Genomic DNA, 18896 nt, shown 5'->3' on the forward strand with positions numbered 1-18896 from the left:
TGATGGAGACTTAAAGGTTCTACTGACTCTTGTGTTCCTGAAATACTGATTTTTTTTTGAAAGGGTTTACTTTCTGAGCTAAAGTAAGATGAAATTCAACTTTACACATTTGTTTGTGGACAGAGGCAAAATGCCACTTTCCTACTGATTCAAACAGAACTGAACTGTGAAGTGTTTGCTGAGGTGTGAACTCTGACAAAGAAAACCTTGTTTAGATACTCACAGCACCAGATCGAAGCTTGCAGGTTGGTTCCTATTCATCCCCGCAGCTTTAAAAGTTCCTCGTTTATCATGGGCGGCAGGCTGGACTTTTTTTAAAAAAAAAAAGTTTTAAATCTGCTACATTCTGCTTCTCGCTCTTATCTTCTTGCCTCACTGGTGTCTCACTGACATATATTTTATACTTTTATTTGGTCTTAATCAAATGCTCACTGATTGCTGATGGAGGGCTACATTATTTCCTTCTTTCCTGCATACATTTATCATCCAAGCACTTTCACTTGTTGACAATTCAACCTATTAGCTGCTAACAGCTGTTTGATATTGAAATGACACATTAATGTTGTGTGTGCTCATGCAAGCGAGTTACTCTATGGCTACATTAGTGGCTCCGCGGTGCTTTGAACTAAATAATAGCATGAACCATTAACCATCTCCCAGTGATATTGGTGAAATAATACATGGATTATGTGGTGACCATGCACCAATCGGCGATAACATTAAAACCATTCATTTTGTCATATTACCCATGACGCTCTCATGTCCTTCAGCACTTCTGACCCCTTTCGGAATAGCCTGACATTGGTAGCTGATCCTCTGAGCTGGATGTGACCTCTGTAGATAGGTCTGGTAGTTCTGAGGCAAAGTCAACAACTTGGTCTCTTTTTCTTCTATTGGCTGATTTCTTTAGGGGGGTCATCACAGCAGATCCTCTGCCTTCATCCTATCACCCTATCCGTAGCATCTTCCTTCACTACATCCATGAACCACTGAAGTTTTCAAACTGTTTTTATGTAGTTTTCCCTTCCATGGGTGGTCACATCCATATGAGTGCCAGGATCCAAGGTTTCCCCACAGAACAGGTTATCGAATGACCTGTCAGTTTTAATGTTTTGCTGAAAGGTGCACATTTTCAACAGGTATATTTAAATACCTGATCTTACTTAACACTAAACATTGTTAGTTTTTGTTATGCTTTTTTAGGAAAAATTAAATATTCCTAAAATATGTTGCTCAACTTTGGCTATGTGTAAACTTTAGGACAAGCACGTAGGTGGCTAAGAGCTGTGGAGACATTTTTCCAAACAGCAGAGTTATCATGGTGGGCTGAGATGAAACGTGAAGCAGTCATCAAAGTCAGCAGGAAGGGGGTGGCTTGCCTGTCTAAAATTTCCAGTCACTCTATCCGTGCAGTATTTTCCAAAGTATTTTGGTCTAGTCTCAACAAAGTGGTATCTCGTTAAACACTGTGTTGTAGCCTACTAGCAAAACAAAAGTGGCCTAATAAAATATTTAAACGGCTCTCCATTTCTGTGCATGCCGCATGGTGTTCATTTATCCTCTGTGCTTCTGGAAGGAGTGGAGAAATCTGCCGACATTACCTGTGAAATGATCCACCAAGCAGTTTTCTGCCTTAATGATGAAATATTAAGTAAACAACGCATGTAGCTGTGTGCAGGAAGTCATATACTCATCCTAGAAGGCGATGAGCGTGTCGATCTATTAGAAAACACTGCACAGCCCTGGCTTTATTCCCCCTAAACTGAACAAATATTGGTATTTTAAGACTTAAAAATATTTTTTATACCTGCATTCATTGCTTTAAAAGGTTCAAACACTGTTGGTTTTTGTAAGCTTTGAGTCCAGCCATTCAGCTGGCACAGTCAACACCTCTTTTCATTTCAAACTGGAATTAATTAGAATTAATCTGTTTTTAATTAAGTTATTAGCATTTCTTACGGGTGAGATGTGTAGGCACCTGACATTAAAGAACCCATTTTTCTTGTTTTTTCAATTTTTATCTAACACTCTTGGGAAATTGCTCAGCTTGTTTCATACATCATATAAAATGTGATTCATCATCACATTAAATCTAAATTAAAACCTATGTTTTTGCTAATATTTTATCCTTCTTGGAACAAATAGGCACACGAGTCTCAAAATAGCTCTTGGCTGGAGCAAAGAGGAAATTTAATTACACTTGAAAGAGGGAACCCTATTGTTTCCATAAGAAGTTAAGCTTAAATATTTAGTTGGCTCCCCCCCCCCGCAGCAGCACAATACGGCACAACCACCGAGCGCTCCTTTTTGTATCGAAACATTATTTCCATGTGCTTGAAGTCTTTTTAAATGAACTCTGTTGTGTAATCTCACTGGCTGCAGATCTCTGGCTTTTTGGAATACCTCATCTGTGTACTCCAACGATAACTGCTCCAGCATTCCTCTTTTTCTTCTCTGTCACCTTTTATGTGGAAGCTATTCAGTGGAGCAGTAATTCAGCTTATGACCTGATTATTATTGAATTTATAGGTTCTTCCAATTCACGCCAGGATCAGATAGAGAAAATAATGATTAATCTAAAAGCAAAGAATGAGTCAAGGAAATGATTAACTCGCTGTGCGCTGGTCCAGCCTGGTGGGAGACGGGTCAACAAGCATGCAAGCAGAGAGAATGGGTGGGGAAGAGGCACTGTAGCTCGAAACTGCATTTAACTAATACTTGACCTTCGCCTCTTTTCACTTTTGAGCAGCTATTGGACTGAAGTCGAGCCTCGTGAGAGATTCTCTCTGATAAACATCCAAACCAGCAGAAACCTCTCAAACCCTCATGTTTGTTATATAAGAAAGAGGAGACCGGGACGGTTGTATTACTAATTAAAAATATCGACCATCGCTTCTAAAAACAAAGAGGTTTATCCACCAGAATTATTAACCTCCAGTACATTTGCTCGAAAACTTCACATATCAAATCACCTCTTCCTTTTTTCAGTGTCTTCTTCATCATATCTTTCAGCTTTCATTATTGGCTGTGGACAGTATTGGCTCTTTTTCAGGAAGTCACTGTTCTCATCGATTTTGCACAGTTTTCCTGTTGCGATGCTTGCCTCAAATAAAGCAAATAGCCCATCACAGCATTGCTCCTTAACAGCATATCCTGCTCTCTATAGAAAAAGGGAAGGATTAAGGGGAAAGGAAGATTTTTTTTTTTTTTGGAATCTCTTCATACATTTTTAAGGGAACAGGATTACCATATGCGAGGAGTCATCGTGCTTTTTAAAAGACCCTGGAATTGTAGGACATGAAGTGAGATGAAGCACAGCAGGAGAATTTAGGACTAATGCCTGAGAGGCTGTCAGACATGATTAGCTGAGGAGGTAGGGTGCCTGGAAGAGAGCTGATAACAAGACCCCAATGTTACCTGGGGCTGTTGAGGTGTTTAGTATATGATGCTTATGTCCTAAGTCTAGTCTTTAAGGATTTGTTATCTGGACCATGTGTGCCCCATCATTGTTAATGAATCTTGTTAGCCTTGTTTCCTCTTGTTTAGTAAAGAAATCGAGCTGTCTTGGCTACAAACCCTGACTTTCCAGGATTACAGGATATATGTTTTGTTTTTATCTTTTTATCTTCAGTGAAAACAGAAAACTGTTTCTCTTCCCGTTGCTATTCCAATTGCTTTGTTGACGTGAACCCTACATTTCAAATCAGTGAGAGAAAACAAGATAGGTTTTAAAGCCACGTGCCTTTATCCACATTCATCAAACACCTTGTTCCAGTCAATCCCATATGGAAAAGAGTTGGCAGGAGGCAAAAAAAATTGAGTTTTGTGATACTGGAACCTGATTGGTTTGCTGCACATTGGGGGTGTAAGAAGAGTGTTGTTTGTTTGACAGGTTTGAGTGTGGGTGAAGACAAAGCACATATGCCTCCCCCATACCAGCCCCTTTTCTTAGAGCCCATATTCTCTTGTTCATTGCTCAAATTGCACACAGAACATGCTTGCATTCCTGTGTCTGCAGGCTAAAAATGGCACGCACTGAAAAATGGACAGGATAAAAGAGAAAAATCTCTATTTCAACCCATTGTGGCTTTCCATCAGCGTCTTCTCCCTCATTATGCGCCCATATCTTCAGTCCTCTCACACCAATCTGCTCACTCCAACACCTACCATCTTCTTCCATTTACCTGTAACAGCCAGCCCTGTCACTGCTCAGTGTCAAATGTGACTGTTTCCCTTGAGTAACCAATATCCGGCTGAACCGTGGAACTGTGTGTGCAATAATCAGGCGAGCAAAAATGCCACAGAAATAAATCTGATCTGCTGAGATGTTTTCCACGACTGCGATTACTAGTTAACGCAAACACCCTGCTGTGTTTAAGCGAACATTTTTTGCTATTAATGGAAGACGATATCTGTCTCATGTCCCCTCCGAGTCTGTTTTCAGTGTTTAACTGGAGTTTACGCGAGCAGTCACAAATCAGAAATGTGATGCTTGGCATTTTTCATGGAAAGATAAGCCACAGCCTTTAAAACAAAGGGGGGGGGGGAAGAAGAAATATGCACCAAAAGTGACACATCCAGTTAATTTCGTCTTGCCGTGGTGTCACAATAAAATGTACAGAAACCTGTGTTTCTGCTGCTGTTTGTCAGAGAAATCTGTGTGGGCTACGTTGCCACGTGAAGCCGCTCTGATTAATGTGTGCTACTTCACTTCTGGCAGCTACATCAGGCAAATCCTCAGAGATACTTCCTCCAACACTAATTCAGCACCTCTGTTCAAAGCTCGCAGCGTGTTTTATTAGCACCTGGATGAGTATTGTTGAAGCTGTTACAAAGGCAGAAGATAAAAACAAATAAACCTGCCTTTTTCCTTGTAAGCTGTGAAAATAGCATGAGGAAATAGGAGGTTGCAAAATTGTACATATGTATACATATATATATATATGTATATATATATAGCTTGTAAAGTATGAGTAAAGTATGAGCAGAGAAGTGTTATTACCAAAATGAAAGTGTTCATAGTTCTGCAGAAGCATGCCATCAGTGAGTATGCAGTGTGTTTTTTTGGATTGGGGTGTTTACTTTATTTCCCAGCCTAGGAGAAAAGCTGTGAATCACAACATAAATATGGGGGAAAACTTTGAGGCAAAGGAAGCAACTCGCTTTCTCTCTGATTTCTTTCTTATCATAGACTCTATACAGTACAGCCTATTTATGTTTCTTAGTGTTGATTTTTTTCAGCGACTGGAAAAAAAACATTTATCTAGCATATTCTTTGGGCAGGCTAATCAATGTGAGCCTTTCTTTGAGATGGAAGGTTCTCTGATCAAATAGTTGTGCAAACTGTTTATTCAGACGAGAGTAATAGTTTATCTTCATAAATGCTTTCTCTCACTGCTAGTGCATACTTTATTCTGGAGCATATATTCCTTTTTACTCTGTTTTCTCTATTTGAGTATCTATTTTAGCGATGAGGCAGTTCAGCATAATTTCAGTAAACAGCATGAAAGTGAAGGGCTGCATAGTTAGTTTATAGTGTTTCCTGTTGCTCTGTGACTCTGAAAAACTGTAATATTAAAATGGCAACAGCTCTGACGTGCGTTTAGCTGACACTTTACCCCTTACTGTGAAAGATTTAATGTCTGTAATTACTTTAATTTTATTTCTATACATAATAGGCCTTTTGGGAGATTATTGATTGGTCCGACTTTTATCTAAGATATTACCATTCACCGTGTTCCCGGTGACTCTAGCTGTGTCTTTTCTTTGCATACATCGACAGAGGTGTCTACACCAGGGGCTGGTAACTTTTACTACTGAAAGAGCTACTTTTGAGTATTTTTTTTTCCCTCCATCCCCAAGATCTTTATGGAGCTTCAAAATATATTTGAGCCTTATAATGAAGTTGAAGCAGTCTATTAAGCATGTGTTTGTGTACTCGCCATGGTAGGTCAAGGAGCTTGAACTTTAGAAGTTTCTTTGATGGGAGGTGGAAATGTCTTCAAAAAACTGAAATCCAGCAGCTTCCTTTTCAAGCTCCTTAGTCTTATAAGCACATTTAGTCTTACAGAATTACTTATAGGTGACACTTATAATCTTTAATCACACATGACTACTCTGCAGTGGGTTTTATATGATTTTTTTGTACTTTAACTACGTTAATGCCACATTTCTCTTTTTTTCAAAGTCACAGGGAGCCACTGGTCATCTACTAGACTTAACTTTCCTAAGTTAAAGACTAACTTAGGAAGAAAACACAAACAAATGAAGTAAAACTACTTTCAAGTCTTTTTATGTTTTTACTTACCGCGAATAACAGATCAGCACACTCATTAAACCATTCTTTATTTTGCTTTTAAAATTTGGGGCTGTAGATCACTCTGGCGGGCTTTTGCTACTCTGTGTATTACGGTAGAAGAATGTGGCTGTGCGCACTGGTGTGAGCGGCGGTTATTACGGTAGCGCGGTTGATGATTGTTTGCTGCTCCGGGGTCCGTGAAAGCACCGAGCGCTGCGATGAACCTCCACAAAGCCTGCTCTGCTCTCCCGCTGTAACCGCAGCTAACGTCTCCTTCTCAGGCAAACTTTGGATACCGCTCCGCTCCCAGCTGTAAGTTACACACTCGTCCTCGTGTTTTGAGCACATTTTCCGTTTTTCCTCTTCCCTTTTAACGAACTACAGTTTTACTTTAAGATGCTTCACGCTTTGTTTTCGTCTCGGAGAGTTAATTGTTAACTGCGAGATAAAACAGAAGTCATTACGCGCTGCATGACTCGGAAAGCCTTTTTGTTTTCTTCCTGAAAAAGGTTTTTTAATTTTTCTTCCCACCGCGGTAGCTTTTATCCCTCCTGTTGTATGAGTAGTTTATTTCAGTTTTCTTAAAAGCTTTAATAGTATGTTACCACAGCCGGGGGGCAATGAAGTTGAAAGTGGTGAACAGCTCTGTCAAACCCCACCTCAGTAAGTTTAACGCTATTCCTAGCGTAGCGTTGTAGCTATAGGGATAAAAGGCTGTGTTAGTATTTAATTTTTAGCTATACATTAGCTTCATAACTATCTGTGTGAACGTCTGAGCTGCTGCACCCCACCCAGTACATGTTTGGGAGCAGCTAATAATTGTTTGGTTATTCGGCTTTAAAGCATTTTACTGTCGTTATTCAACACGACACAGTCTATATTGTATTTTCTTTCTTTTTTGGCTTGGTTTTAAATAACAATCTTCCAAGTTTAAGGATTTCGTTATACATTTATTATTATTTTTAAACAAGTTAAGGCATTGGCTCAATGACAGAGGTGGAAACTCATTTTAATCAGAGTGGTTGGGCATTGAAAGCCATAACAAACTAATATCTTCTTATACTGACAGATTATAATGACATCTTAATGTGTTTTCTTGAGAAATGCCTCAGAAGCAGCTGTGTTTATTATAAAGAGAAGAGAGGACACATGCATGCATACCTCAGTGTGCTGCAGTGTTTGTAATATAAAAATGAAAGGAATTTCTGCAAGTGTACACTGTCCACATTTATGCTTTCTCTTGAAATTGTAATTAAGATGAATTAAGATGAAGCATGGCTACTGATTTGATGTGTGTTTAAAGAACTGCCCCTCATTGTAGGAAATTAAAAATCCCTCAGTGTGTGGGAGCCTGCTTAACGCCTGCAGGTCACATTAGTGATTGGTGTGTCAAGACTTGTCCCAAGCGGAGTTCAGCAATCCCTCAGTAGACGCTGAATAAACAGTCATGCTGTGAGTGTTTAGTTGTCTGAGGGGAAAGTCTCGCTTCTTTTTCTCCTGAGAGTTGCTGATTGAAATGTAAACTAAAAGTGCGTTTTCCACTTTCTGCCTGGTAGATGGTGAAGAGTTGTCTGTGGGTTTTTTTTTTTTTTTTTTTCCCCCTCCTTCCTTCCCCTACCTCAGAGTGATACCACTACTCGGTACATGCGTGCTCATTGACACGCCCTTGTTTGCAAGGCAACAAGCGATTGAACACCTAACTCATGATGCTGGTGTGAGTCAGACAAAAAGCAGCATGACGAAAGTGCCTCAGAAGCGTTTGCAAAAAATCTAATATTTCAAAATGTCACACGAGGAGACAAATGAGGGCTTTTCCTCTCAGCTTGAAGCCTTTAAAATTGCATCGCTGGATTGCTGTTCTCATGAATGAAGCTTTTTTTCCCCCTATCCCTTTTTCCATGCATTTGAGTCGCACTGTTTTCCCCCTAATCATCTTGCACTTGGACATCTCATCCAGGCTCTCTGTGTGAGCAGTGGTTTCTTATTGGTCAAGGAAATGGTAAACTGCGCTTCGATCATTATTCTTCGTGCTCATGGCGACAAAGTTCCCAGCTTTGTGAAATATGAAAAAAACAAAACAAAAAACCTGATGTTGAGTGGGCAGCACTGGATGCCTTTTGGTGATACTGTGGCTGTACTGATGTAGACATGTTTTCCAGCTGAGGTACTTGCTCAGAATTAGCCAATCTTTTAAGCTAAGTGAGGATAATCTAACCATCAGGTATTTTTACTGTTAACATAGTAGCACTCTGAATGAAGTAGTGGCTCCAGTAAAGAGGTCAGATGTGGCTCGATGTTGACCTTTTGGGCAATTTGCCTTTCCTGTGAACGCTTCTGCCTGCAGGATACCGTCACCTTAGCTAACCCTCAAAGACTCTTTCAGCTTTTGTTGCAAGCCCTTCTCACTAATGGCTCTCATGTAGAACAATATCACGGTTCACTGTGTCACACAGAAGTGGCACACACTGTCATGCAACTGTGCTTAATATCTGTCTGACCAATGAAATCCTGAGAGGGGTGCCTGCAGTGCAGAACTGCAGGTTTTGAGTGTGTCCCCGTGCACTCCACCAGGCTGGATAGGGAGTTGGGCTGGTCTCAGTGGAGTTGGGCTGCGAGGCCAACATCACCCTGTGAGAGTTCAGCAGAAGCATATGTAGATGTGTTTATGTGTCTCTGAGTAGTCTTATATCAAAGTGCACTGAGACAAGCAGTAGCACAGAGTACAGCTTTGGGCAGTCCCACAGGCACATAAACATTCTTGTTTTGCTGCATGATGGGTAAGGAAAGCAGATGGTAACATTTTTTTGTATTAACCTCTCAGTAATTTTAAAAACATTTCAGTTCACAACACTGTGCACCAGCACGGACCCAAACTAGCTATTCCATTTTTAACACAGAGAACATTTGTTTCTATTGCATTATCCTTTACAAATCAAAATGTAGCACACGTTGTTGCTGTAGGGGAAAAAAATCAGAGTTTTGCCTCAAGCCTTGTTTTTAAATGTTATGTAAATGGTTAGAGTAAGAATTTTGTTCAAACCACATCCCTGAATGAGGGCATCTTCTACTGCGCTCCTTTCATAATCGTCTCTTTAGATGTAGGCTATCCTCAGAATAGCAACAAATATGATTTACTTGAGCGAAACTGTGGTAAGCTATATTTAGTTTAATCTTTTTCTACTGACTTCTGGTCTGTCTCCAGGGCTTACTGTGCACCAGCAATATTGTCATGCCAGTGAAGATGGCTTTCTTCCTGGTGTCTTTGCTTTTAATTTCCTTCTGTCTGCTGTGACTCTGGGTTAGCTATAAGCTTTAATAAGGACCTTTCAGCAGATGAGTCCCGGTTTATTCCTAGTGGACAAGATTAGAGAAGCTAAGACTCCATGTTGCTTTTCAGATTTTGTCGTTTTATGGAGGTTGTAGACTTATTGATCTAGGAAAGGCAGAAAGTGGCTCTGTGGTTGAATGTTGGCAAAAGACTTTGGACAATTTTAGTGAATATTTGGCAAGTCCTTTCATTTCGAGAATTCCAGACAAACTCTACAAAATCTCATCCTGGGTCCATTTCCATGATGAGCACTGTAATTCCTTCTGCAATATTACTGTTATCTTTTGTCAGACTCACTTGCATCCTTATGCTCAAGGTGTGACCACAGCCAATAGTATTTATAATCAGGAAGTAGAGTAAAGCTTCCGACATACAGGCTACTTTTTTTTTTGTTTGTTTGTTTTTTCCCTCAAACGGCGATGCCATTCATTATCAGTTTAATTGTCGACAACTCCTGTCTCATTTTTGCTGCTAACCAGCTCTCCTCTGCCATTTGATTATCCTGTTATCCCTACCGAGTGGCTCACTGGACAGTTTGGGTCAAACACCTCCAGTATCCTTCAGGTGTTTTAAGAGAGGATCTCATCTATTATCTTGGACTGCAGCTGGTGATGGTAGTCCTTGTTCTGCTCGGAGCTCCACAGGGAGCTAGAAGGCCACTCTAATCAGAACTGGCAGCAGGTGGAGAGCTGGTTTGTGTGCTGCTATGCCAAGCTTAGCAAGGCTGCTGAGCAGAACAAAGACCGCCATCGGCAGCTGCAGTCAAAGACGGTGGAGATTGAATTCATCAGCAAGATTAGAGGCTTACAGAAGAGACACTTGATTATATTGCTCTGTTGTTGTTTTTTTAAGCTTTAAACTGTATTAAGCCTGTTTGATTACAGCAAAAAGCATAAACACAACTATTTTGGTCAGTCATCTTGATTATTCATGAACTTAAAAGTTTTGCACTTACTGAAGATTAAAACTTTACTATTTATGGGGGATTTCCTTATACTTTAAATATAATTCGTATGTGGAAAAAACCTCAGGAAAAAAACAAACATATGTGGGCTCCAGGGGACACAGGGTTGTCTGACTGGGACTTCTGACTCTAAAGCCCCTTCGCCCCAACCAGTGGTGCCTGTCGGTCCACAGCCTCCACTGCGGGATCCCTAGGGTACAAATATGGTTATAAAGGGCCCCCTGCAGCAGCAGACTGACTTGCATAGCAGCGCAGGGGTGAGCGACAGAGTACAGAAAGCAGACCATGTGAGAGACCCTGAGCGATCTGGGGACAACGGTTAATAATGGAAACCTTGTGAGTTTTACTTCCTTTAGAAATAGCTTGTTGACTGAGATTTCTCTTTTAGTCATCTTGGTTGAAGCTGTGATAAGCAGTGAGCGAGTGTACATGTGCAAGCATGCACAGCTGTAATAGAACAGTATGCACACATGGGTGTGCATATGCTCATAGAATAAATAACCAATAGAATCTAAATCTGTGTTAAGCACTACAGCTGGTTTGTTGCACTCCTGTACAATAGCACAGGAGTGAAAGAAGTCAGCAGTGAAATGAAATAGAAATGGGTATGTCTGGTAAAAGACCTGCTGTCTTCCAAAATAAGAAATAATTCATGCTGTGCTGGTTAGCTGCTCACAGAGCTATGCTGTGGAGTCGGGTTAATTGAGTCTGTATGTATTCGTGCTCTCAGTGGAACATTGTGATTGTTTTGGCTGCTTGTATGTGCTCCTGCATTGAGAGATTTCCCCCCCCCCCATGGTTTCACCTTTCCCCTTTGCCATTTGAACAAAGTCTCCATTCATTTATCCTCAGGAGCACACAGACATTACGACTGACGTTTTCAACACCCTCGTATGTCTGGTTAGCTGACTTCCTGGCACCCTTTTACTGGGAGGATTCAAACCTACAGTGTGATGAGAGAAAACAAAGGATCTCCTCTGCTAAATGTTGAGAATTGAGGCAGCAGCTTCACCTCCCTGTGGGTTCACAGTGTCACATCCATGCCACCCCTGTGGAGGTTCAATAAGCCCTATGGTATAGTTTGGTTTCTTTATTCACTCACAGATTCTACTTAAGCATAAGGTCCTCATCAGAAGTTCACCACTGAACATTTGGATTCTGCTAAACTCACAACTGTTACTCTTTTACTGCATTATGCATTACGTTCAAGTTCCAGGTCTTTTCACTGAAGCAGGTCTTCTAACAAAGTCACTAGATTTCTATTCCAATAGCAAACTTGGATGATTAATTTAAGTATTGTTGAGCAACATTTAAGATAAAGTTTTCATTAATCAATTGATTCTTTTCTTGTTTACTTGATTTTTCTGGACAATAGCCAAAAAGTAAAACATGTCTTTACACCTTTTTTCAAAGTTGTTATATACAACTAATTAAGCAGTTGTTAATTAAAAGGGACAAAGTAAGCCTAAAAAGTAAGCCTAAAAGGCTGGAATTATTGCTTATAAAAAATGTTTATCATCCAGTTTTCCTAAGCTGCCTATTACATTTAGACAAACACATCTGGTAGCGACTGTGTTTGTCAGCAGAAAAGATGTCCCTGGTCCAAGTTGGCCAACCTCTGTTCAGCAGTGAGTGACTTTTCCTGCTGTGATGGTTCAGATAAGGATGGGAGTCTCATTTCCTATGACGCGATTCACAAACTTTGAGTTTGCAAGTTGGTGTAATCACACAGATTCTTTCAAACGCAAATTGTGTGTTTATATAACTGGCCAGACTATGCACCAGTGCTCTCTTGACCAGTCTAAGTACATTTATTAGTTACTTGATTATTAATTCTGCCTTAAACTTTAAAGCGTGTAATGAGCTAGCATATCATATTTAGATTATTGTTATTTTTTATTAATTACATCAGAGCAGAAGCATAAAGACAAGGATCAAGTGAGCGTTGACCACTTTGTTTTTCAACTGTATAATGGACACGCAGCTCATATCACACTGATCACAGCAGATCACTATATAAATTGGTTAAAGACGAAGGCTCATCTTCTTCTTCTTTAGCCATTTGTGCCTGTGGGATTCGACGCCATCAACAAGAGGCCTCCAGAATCTTCTGTCTTGTGCCTTTGCCTCTAGCTGGCTCCATTTTCTTGGTGTCTGCCAAAGGTGTCTTTACCACGTGCTTCTTGGCTGGCCGGCCCCGCTCATGGCTTGGGGGTGTTCCATGTCAGGGCATGCATGGCTAGTTTTAGTACCATGTTCCTAATTCATCCTTACCACCTTGTTCCAGTTTCTTTTTCTACCGGCACTTGTTGTGTCTTGCTCCTCAGATTGACATTGCTGATTTGGTCTGGCCAATGGCTCTATGGAGAATTCTTCTCAGACGACTGCTGATAAAATGTCTACGTGGCATGCTGAGGGTAGTCTTTGTCATAATGCATATAAATGCTCAGGCTTGTCACCCTGCTTGTTGATGTCATTCCCCTATTTTGTCTAAAACGAGCAAATAACTCCATTCTGTTAGGGTCTGAGTGTGACAGTTCAGACAATGACTGTGCTGTGATTTTGGCTGTATTTACTTGTAAATTGCTTGTGATTGCTCAGAGAGAAAGTTAGAAGACCTTTCATTTCTTTTCCCTCTGAATCCTCATCCAATAAACACAGTAGAGGAAGAAGGAGAGCAAGACACCATTGCAAAGCGGTAGGACACCAGAGATTTACATTTAAACCATCTCAGAGTTGGTCTGTGATGGTCAATCTAATATGTGTTATATTTCTATACAAGAAAACTATCCAAAACTGAATATCGGAATATTCAAAACAGCTGGGTACAGCCCAAAGAACCACACGTGCAGTTTTCTTTTCACTTGTTCTCAAATATTTTTGAGTTCATGTTGATTTTCATTTAGATATCATCCATTGTTTTGATAGCAGCCATTAAAACCCTGATGTGTGCACAAAGTTGCATAAAATCACCCAATTCAAAGTGCTTACTTTGAATAGCATTTCATAAGTTTGTTTAGAGGTGAAATCACCAGGAATAATTCTTCTGTATGTTAAAGTAAAAAGTAGAAACACAGTTGAAAATGAGAATCCAAATTGAGTGAGGAGATACAGCTCTACAGGTTGGTTATTGGTTGATTACATTACAAATTATGTAATCAGTGCAGCGTGACATGATGTGACGGGGAAGAGTCTTTTTTTTTGGTGATTGTATGGGCCATCACATATTTCTTTTGTATTGCCAAAATGTACATTCATCATTATTTAATTCCTTTCACTATTTGACCTGCTGTGATTAAATCTAAAGGGTATCATAAACATTTCTTAATCATGTTGTCCAGCTATAATGGTGTTACACTTCTATCTGCACTACACCCGACGCGGTTTGCTGACATTGGTGAGGCAAAATGACAAGACTCTTCTTTCTATTGAAAGGTTTAATTTTCTTCTAAATGGTTTAAGGCAGTGCAGTCACAACTAGACTTTTGCCAGGGGAATAATTGAAGTAAGGACTAGGAGATAAATGCAACCTTCTTAATGATTAGATGTCTACCTGATTGTGCTTGGACATCAACCATCTTATGCAAGCATTGATTTGCCACTGGCTAAGGTTGATTCCCTCATTTGTTTCTGTGTAAACTCAGCTGAGCCCACATGGTCTTTGTGGTGCTCAGTAAAAACCTGATTAGCGAGCTGCTCAGATGTGCTTACATTTATTAGGAAGTGGCTTTGGTGTGTACAAAGATTACAATGTAGCGATAGGAATGGGGACAAAAAACTCTGGAAAACTGTATAAATGGCTTACTATACAGAAATTAGATCAGAAGTTTTATGTGTAGGAATTTACTGACATAGAGAAGAAAGTTAAAATGTAACATTTTAGGCCTAACGGAATACAGACTGAAATATTAGGACGGTTGCTAGGTAGCCTACTAATGTTACTACAAGTTATAACGTTGCATTACATTAGCTTAAGCATTTATAATACATTAGCATTATATAAATTCTCATGGAGCGTAATTGATATCACACTGAAAAGAAAGGAATAACAACAGAAAGTACTTTTATGTTCTACTTACTGCCTTCTTTATCAGTGAATCGGAGTGGCAGTTGCACTACTTGCTATCTCTGTGTGTAGTATTTCCTCTGGTTGTGGTTGTCCATCTTCAGCATGTAAAGAAACAAACAGTTCTCTGGGAAAGTGGACCTTAAGTTACAGTGTGGGCTATGGCAAGGGGTGTAGAGCCACTTGTTGCTTCCACATGTGCTAAACATTTGGCTGCATAGTTTTGCCATTAAGTGCCAACATCATATACCTGAGGATAGACGGTGACAGCGTTCTTCATTGCCCATTGGTTTTACTGTTTATATCCCCCCCCCCAACCTGAAAGTAAAAATCAATTTAATTAGCTGTTGATCTACACAGATTACTGCTACTGGTGAAGTTTATTGAACACGATTTAAGTAAGTGGCTGTGCTTTTTCTGGCACTTTAATAAGGCTTAAAAGTATCTGAGGTAAAAGGGTGATATCCACACATCAAAGGCCTCACACACACACTGAGTTTGGGGACATTCTGAAGACTTAGAGCAAAGCTTCAGTCAGATGAAACCAGTAGCCTTTGAGAAAAAAGTTAATTCCTGTTAGTGCCATTTGTAAAATGGGCAGTGTATAGTCGTTTTGACTGTAGGCCACTTTAGATTTCTCAAAATTATAATCTCTGGTCTGTCATCTCATAATGATGTCCAATTTATTGCAGTCTGCTAACAAAGTTTATTTATATAGTTGTCTGTGCAATTAAGAAGTTTGAGTAATATTCGCCTTATCACTGCATTTGTAAAGACTGGTTTGTATTTTCTGCATAGAATTGAGAGGAAAGTTAAAGGCCGTTTGTAAAATGCATTGTTCCAAGTATTGATTTTCTGCCACAGAGAACCTTTATCATTTGCACTCAGTCTGCTGTGTGGGAGCAAGACAGGCAAACCAATCGCAGAGTCTGAATATTAACAAGAATGGTGTGTGAGTCTGTTGGCATGGACTGCTTACGTGTATTGCTCTATCATTGGAAGGTGACTTTCTTACTGATAGTGGAAATTGATTCAAGTGTTTCTGACAATGAGTCAGAGCTTGGTTATGTAGAACCATTCAGAATTTGATGAAATGTTTAAATTATTATTATTGTTGTTGTTATTAATGCGGTGAGGTGTGGTTGGTGGCTCGGCTGCAGGGGAGGGGAGGAGCAACGGTCAGGGGAGGCTGGTCATCACAGCTGGAAAACATTACTAATCATGCCTTCCCTGTTTTAGTAGCCGCCAGGGCCGGAGAGGAGCTGTGAGCAGGAACAGTAAGAGAAAGGAGCTGAAAAGCTGCTTGTGAAAGCACAAGAGTACTGAAAAGCACACTGTAAGTAAAGAAAGAAACATCTGTGTAATAGTGAAATTTGGGTTCGGAAAAATTTTCATTATCAGCGTGAAAACAGGCATTTCTGTCAGGTTTATCAAGCAGGTTTATTTAAAACTAATTTATTCATATAGCGTGTATAAAAACAACAGTAATATACATTAGCCATACTCGTGGGACAAGCAGTTTCAGCAGTGAGGAATTTAAGCAAACGTATATAAAATTATCACATAATGAACAGAATTTAGTCTATTTACTTCATCAAAATTGTGCTAAGGGTCATATGTGTTGCTTTATGGGCACTTTTTCCCCCTTTTTCAGAAGAATCACTCCTCCTCTTAGAATAATGGTCAGATTTGAGTGAAAGTTGCACACAGTGATTACCTCAGGGGATTCATCCAAATTGCGTTAATTCAAGGTCATGCTTGTTACTTAATGGGAAGGAACTTGTGACATGTGTTGGATTGTGAGGTGGATGAACCACTGCATCACTGACATTCTGGTTGTTTATATCGGTGTATTTTAATAATCAGGGTGTAGGCCTCTTTCTGTGCTCATTAAAACCTGTTTTAATGAGCATTGTTACGGTCACTGGCCTTACTGTAGATTAAACAGCAGTGTATTTAAAATTAACCTTAAAGATTTTTATCAGCAACATTAATCTTTATAAAACTGCCATGGATCACTTTTCTGCAGGACGTACTTTTACTTTTGACATTTTAGGTTTGCTAATAATACACAGTGGTTTATAGTGTGAAATGATTACTTTTGATGATCACTGTAGAAGTAATAATCATAGCAGTTCTTCAGACTAAAGAAGGCTGCAGAAGATTGTCAGCATACATAAAAGAATAAGACAGGCAGCTCAAAATAATGAAATGGTTTGTTACAGCCGTGACCATTGTTGTCCACATGCGCTTAACTTGATTTAGTTAAGCGCATGTGGGCATGCTGTATAGTCCCTCATCTGTGACAATAGTGCCAGTCACTCTGCTTTCTGGTTGCACTTGCTGAGATTGGCAAGGATCCCAGTCCATCCCACCAATTAGTGGACCTACCTGGTTGATGTGCCCTTTAAGCCCAGTATATGACGTTAGAACCAGGATTAACAAAAGATGTGAACGTGAGAAAGGGAGCAGTGTGTGACGCTGCTCTCCCATATGGAACAAAATGGTAGTCAGCTTTTCAGTTTCAGGGTTGTTTCTCTGTGTTCTGAACCCTTATGTCTCTAAAGACTGCAGACCATTTCACTTGTTTTGTTTGACATTTTCTTCATTGCTTGTTTAGTGTGAGCCCCAGAACATGGCGATTGTCATGCTGCCAGTTAATAATGGTAACGTCAACATCTTGTGCTTAAAAAGACTGCTTCCCAGTTTGTGGCACAACAAGGAAGTTGTGCTTGGTTTCACTCACCTATACATACTTGAATGTGTTGCAGGGTAGTACTTAGAGATGGAACAAAATATTGATATGGCAATATATTTGACTTCCTCTTTCAGTATGACTGTCTATAAACTGAATAGATATTTCGCAGCCACTTGGCTTAGAGCTGCCTCTTTATGGCACCCTGCGTCACTCATGCATGTCAGGTAAATGAGGCTAAACTAGGTATCCACTAGGTATCTGGAAAGGTATCCACCTTGTTGTTGTGAAGAAGAAACTCTTATCAAACTGTTATCAAAATGGAATAACAATGATGCACGAATGTAATGCACATACAATGCAGTGCTTGTTGCCTTTTCTAGGCCTATGTTTCTTTAGTCACTTTACAGATATCGTGAGGTATCACTGATAATTGCCTTGCAGTGTATTAAGTGTGACAGAATCACTATCATCATAACAAAATTATCATGGGAACCTTAATAGCTTGGTAAATCCTGATTTAGCTTTATAGCCGATAAAAGTGGACACATTTCTGTGGAAACCAGCATATGTGTGTTTACAGCCATTACTACAACTACTGCTTTCGCTCAGGACGCTAAATGAGACCACAGAACACACATAAATGCACACCTTTGATGTGCTAAGATACATATTAATAGATGTTGAAATAACACCAACGTGTTGGGTACTTAAAGAATTTCTATTTTTATCTTTATTGAGCCATTAATTCCATGTGGACACGGTTTTAGTGACGCAAGTTGAAGCCTCAAATGAGTACACTTCGTCATCTGGCAGTGCTGCTTAGCAACCAGGTAACGCTTCAGAAAGCAAGACGTGCTGAGAAAGCAAGGATCAAGTCGAAGTCTTGAAATAGTAGTACTGTGCCAGCTGAGGGATCTGTCCTCAGAACAATTGATTAACTGTAAAATACTTTAAAACTAAGACTTTTGACATAGTTTATTTATCAGTGGTCAGTACAAAAGGTAATCGTAAGGTTTTAAATGTTTAGAAGTTTTAATCGGCTTAAACTCTTCGTCTATAGAAATCAACCTCTTAGTTTACTCTGCGTCTGATTGGTTAGTATTTGCTCGTTGTTTGTTGAACTTGAGGATGACGGAGAAAAGGAGAATACCAAAATGTGATAGAGATTTTTGTGCATTGTACTTTAAACCTTGAATATTCATTTTGTTAACATTTACCAGCCAGTGTGGCACATTTACATACCAAATGAAAATTCTACCTACATTTGCCATTTACCAGGTGTTGATTTTGGACCTTGTTCTCATTTAGACAAAGTAAATGTTCTCAACCCTGTGGTTTTTCCTGTGAGGGCGGTAACATCTGCTTCACTTTTAGAAACTGCAGATTATCATACTCCATTTTTGGCTTCTCTGCACAAAAGCAACATCAAAGAAACACAGAAAAATGTCAACAGGAAAGCAGGAATTTTTTTTTTAAGATTACATTTTTAGACAGCCTCTGTGGGTTTTCCTTAGGTTTCCTAAATATGCTGTGCAAGTATAA

The 18896-nt window shown here is 39.7% G+C and overlaps 1 protein-coding gene across 2 annotated transcripts in view; it reads left to right on the top strand.

Annotated features, from left to right (window-relative positions):
* The first annotated feature begins 6462 nt into the window (after positions 1-6462).
* tp53i11b (tumor protein p53 inducible protein 11b) overlaps positions 6463-18896 on the top strand; it is a 34811-nt gene continuing 22377 nt past the window's right edge. The window contains exons 1-2 of one of the 2 annotated variants that reach the window (XM_005450898.4): positions 6468-6610; positions 15896-15992. The gene's annotated coding sequence lies outside the window, so the exon portion shown is untranslated. Of the gene's footprint in view, positions 6611-15895; positions 15993-18896 lie in introns of both variants that reach the window. The other variant, XM_003443877.5, reaches the window with a different exon arrangement.

Source organism: Oreochromis niloticus, linkage group LG7 (assembly GCF_001858045.2).
Source record: "Oreochromis niloticus isolate F11D_XX linkage group LG7, O_niloticus_UMD_NMBU, whole genome shotgun sequence".
NCBI lineage: Eukaryota > Metazoa > Chordata > Actinopteri > Cichliformes > Cichlidae > Oreochromis > Oreochromis niloticus.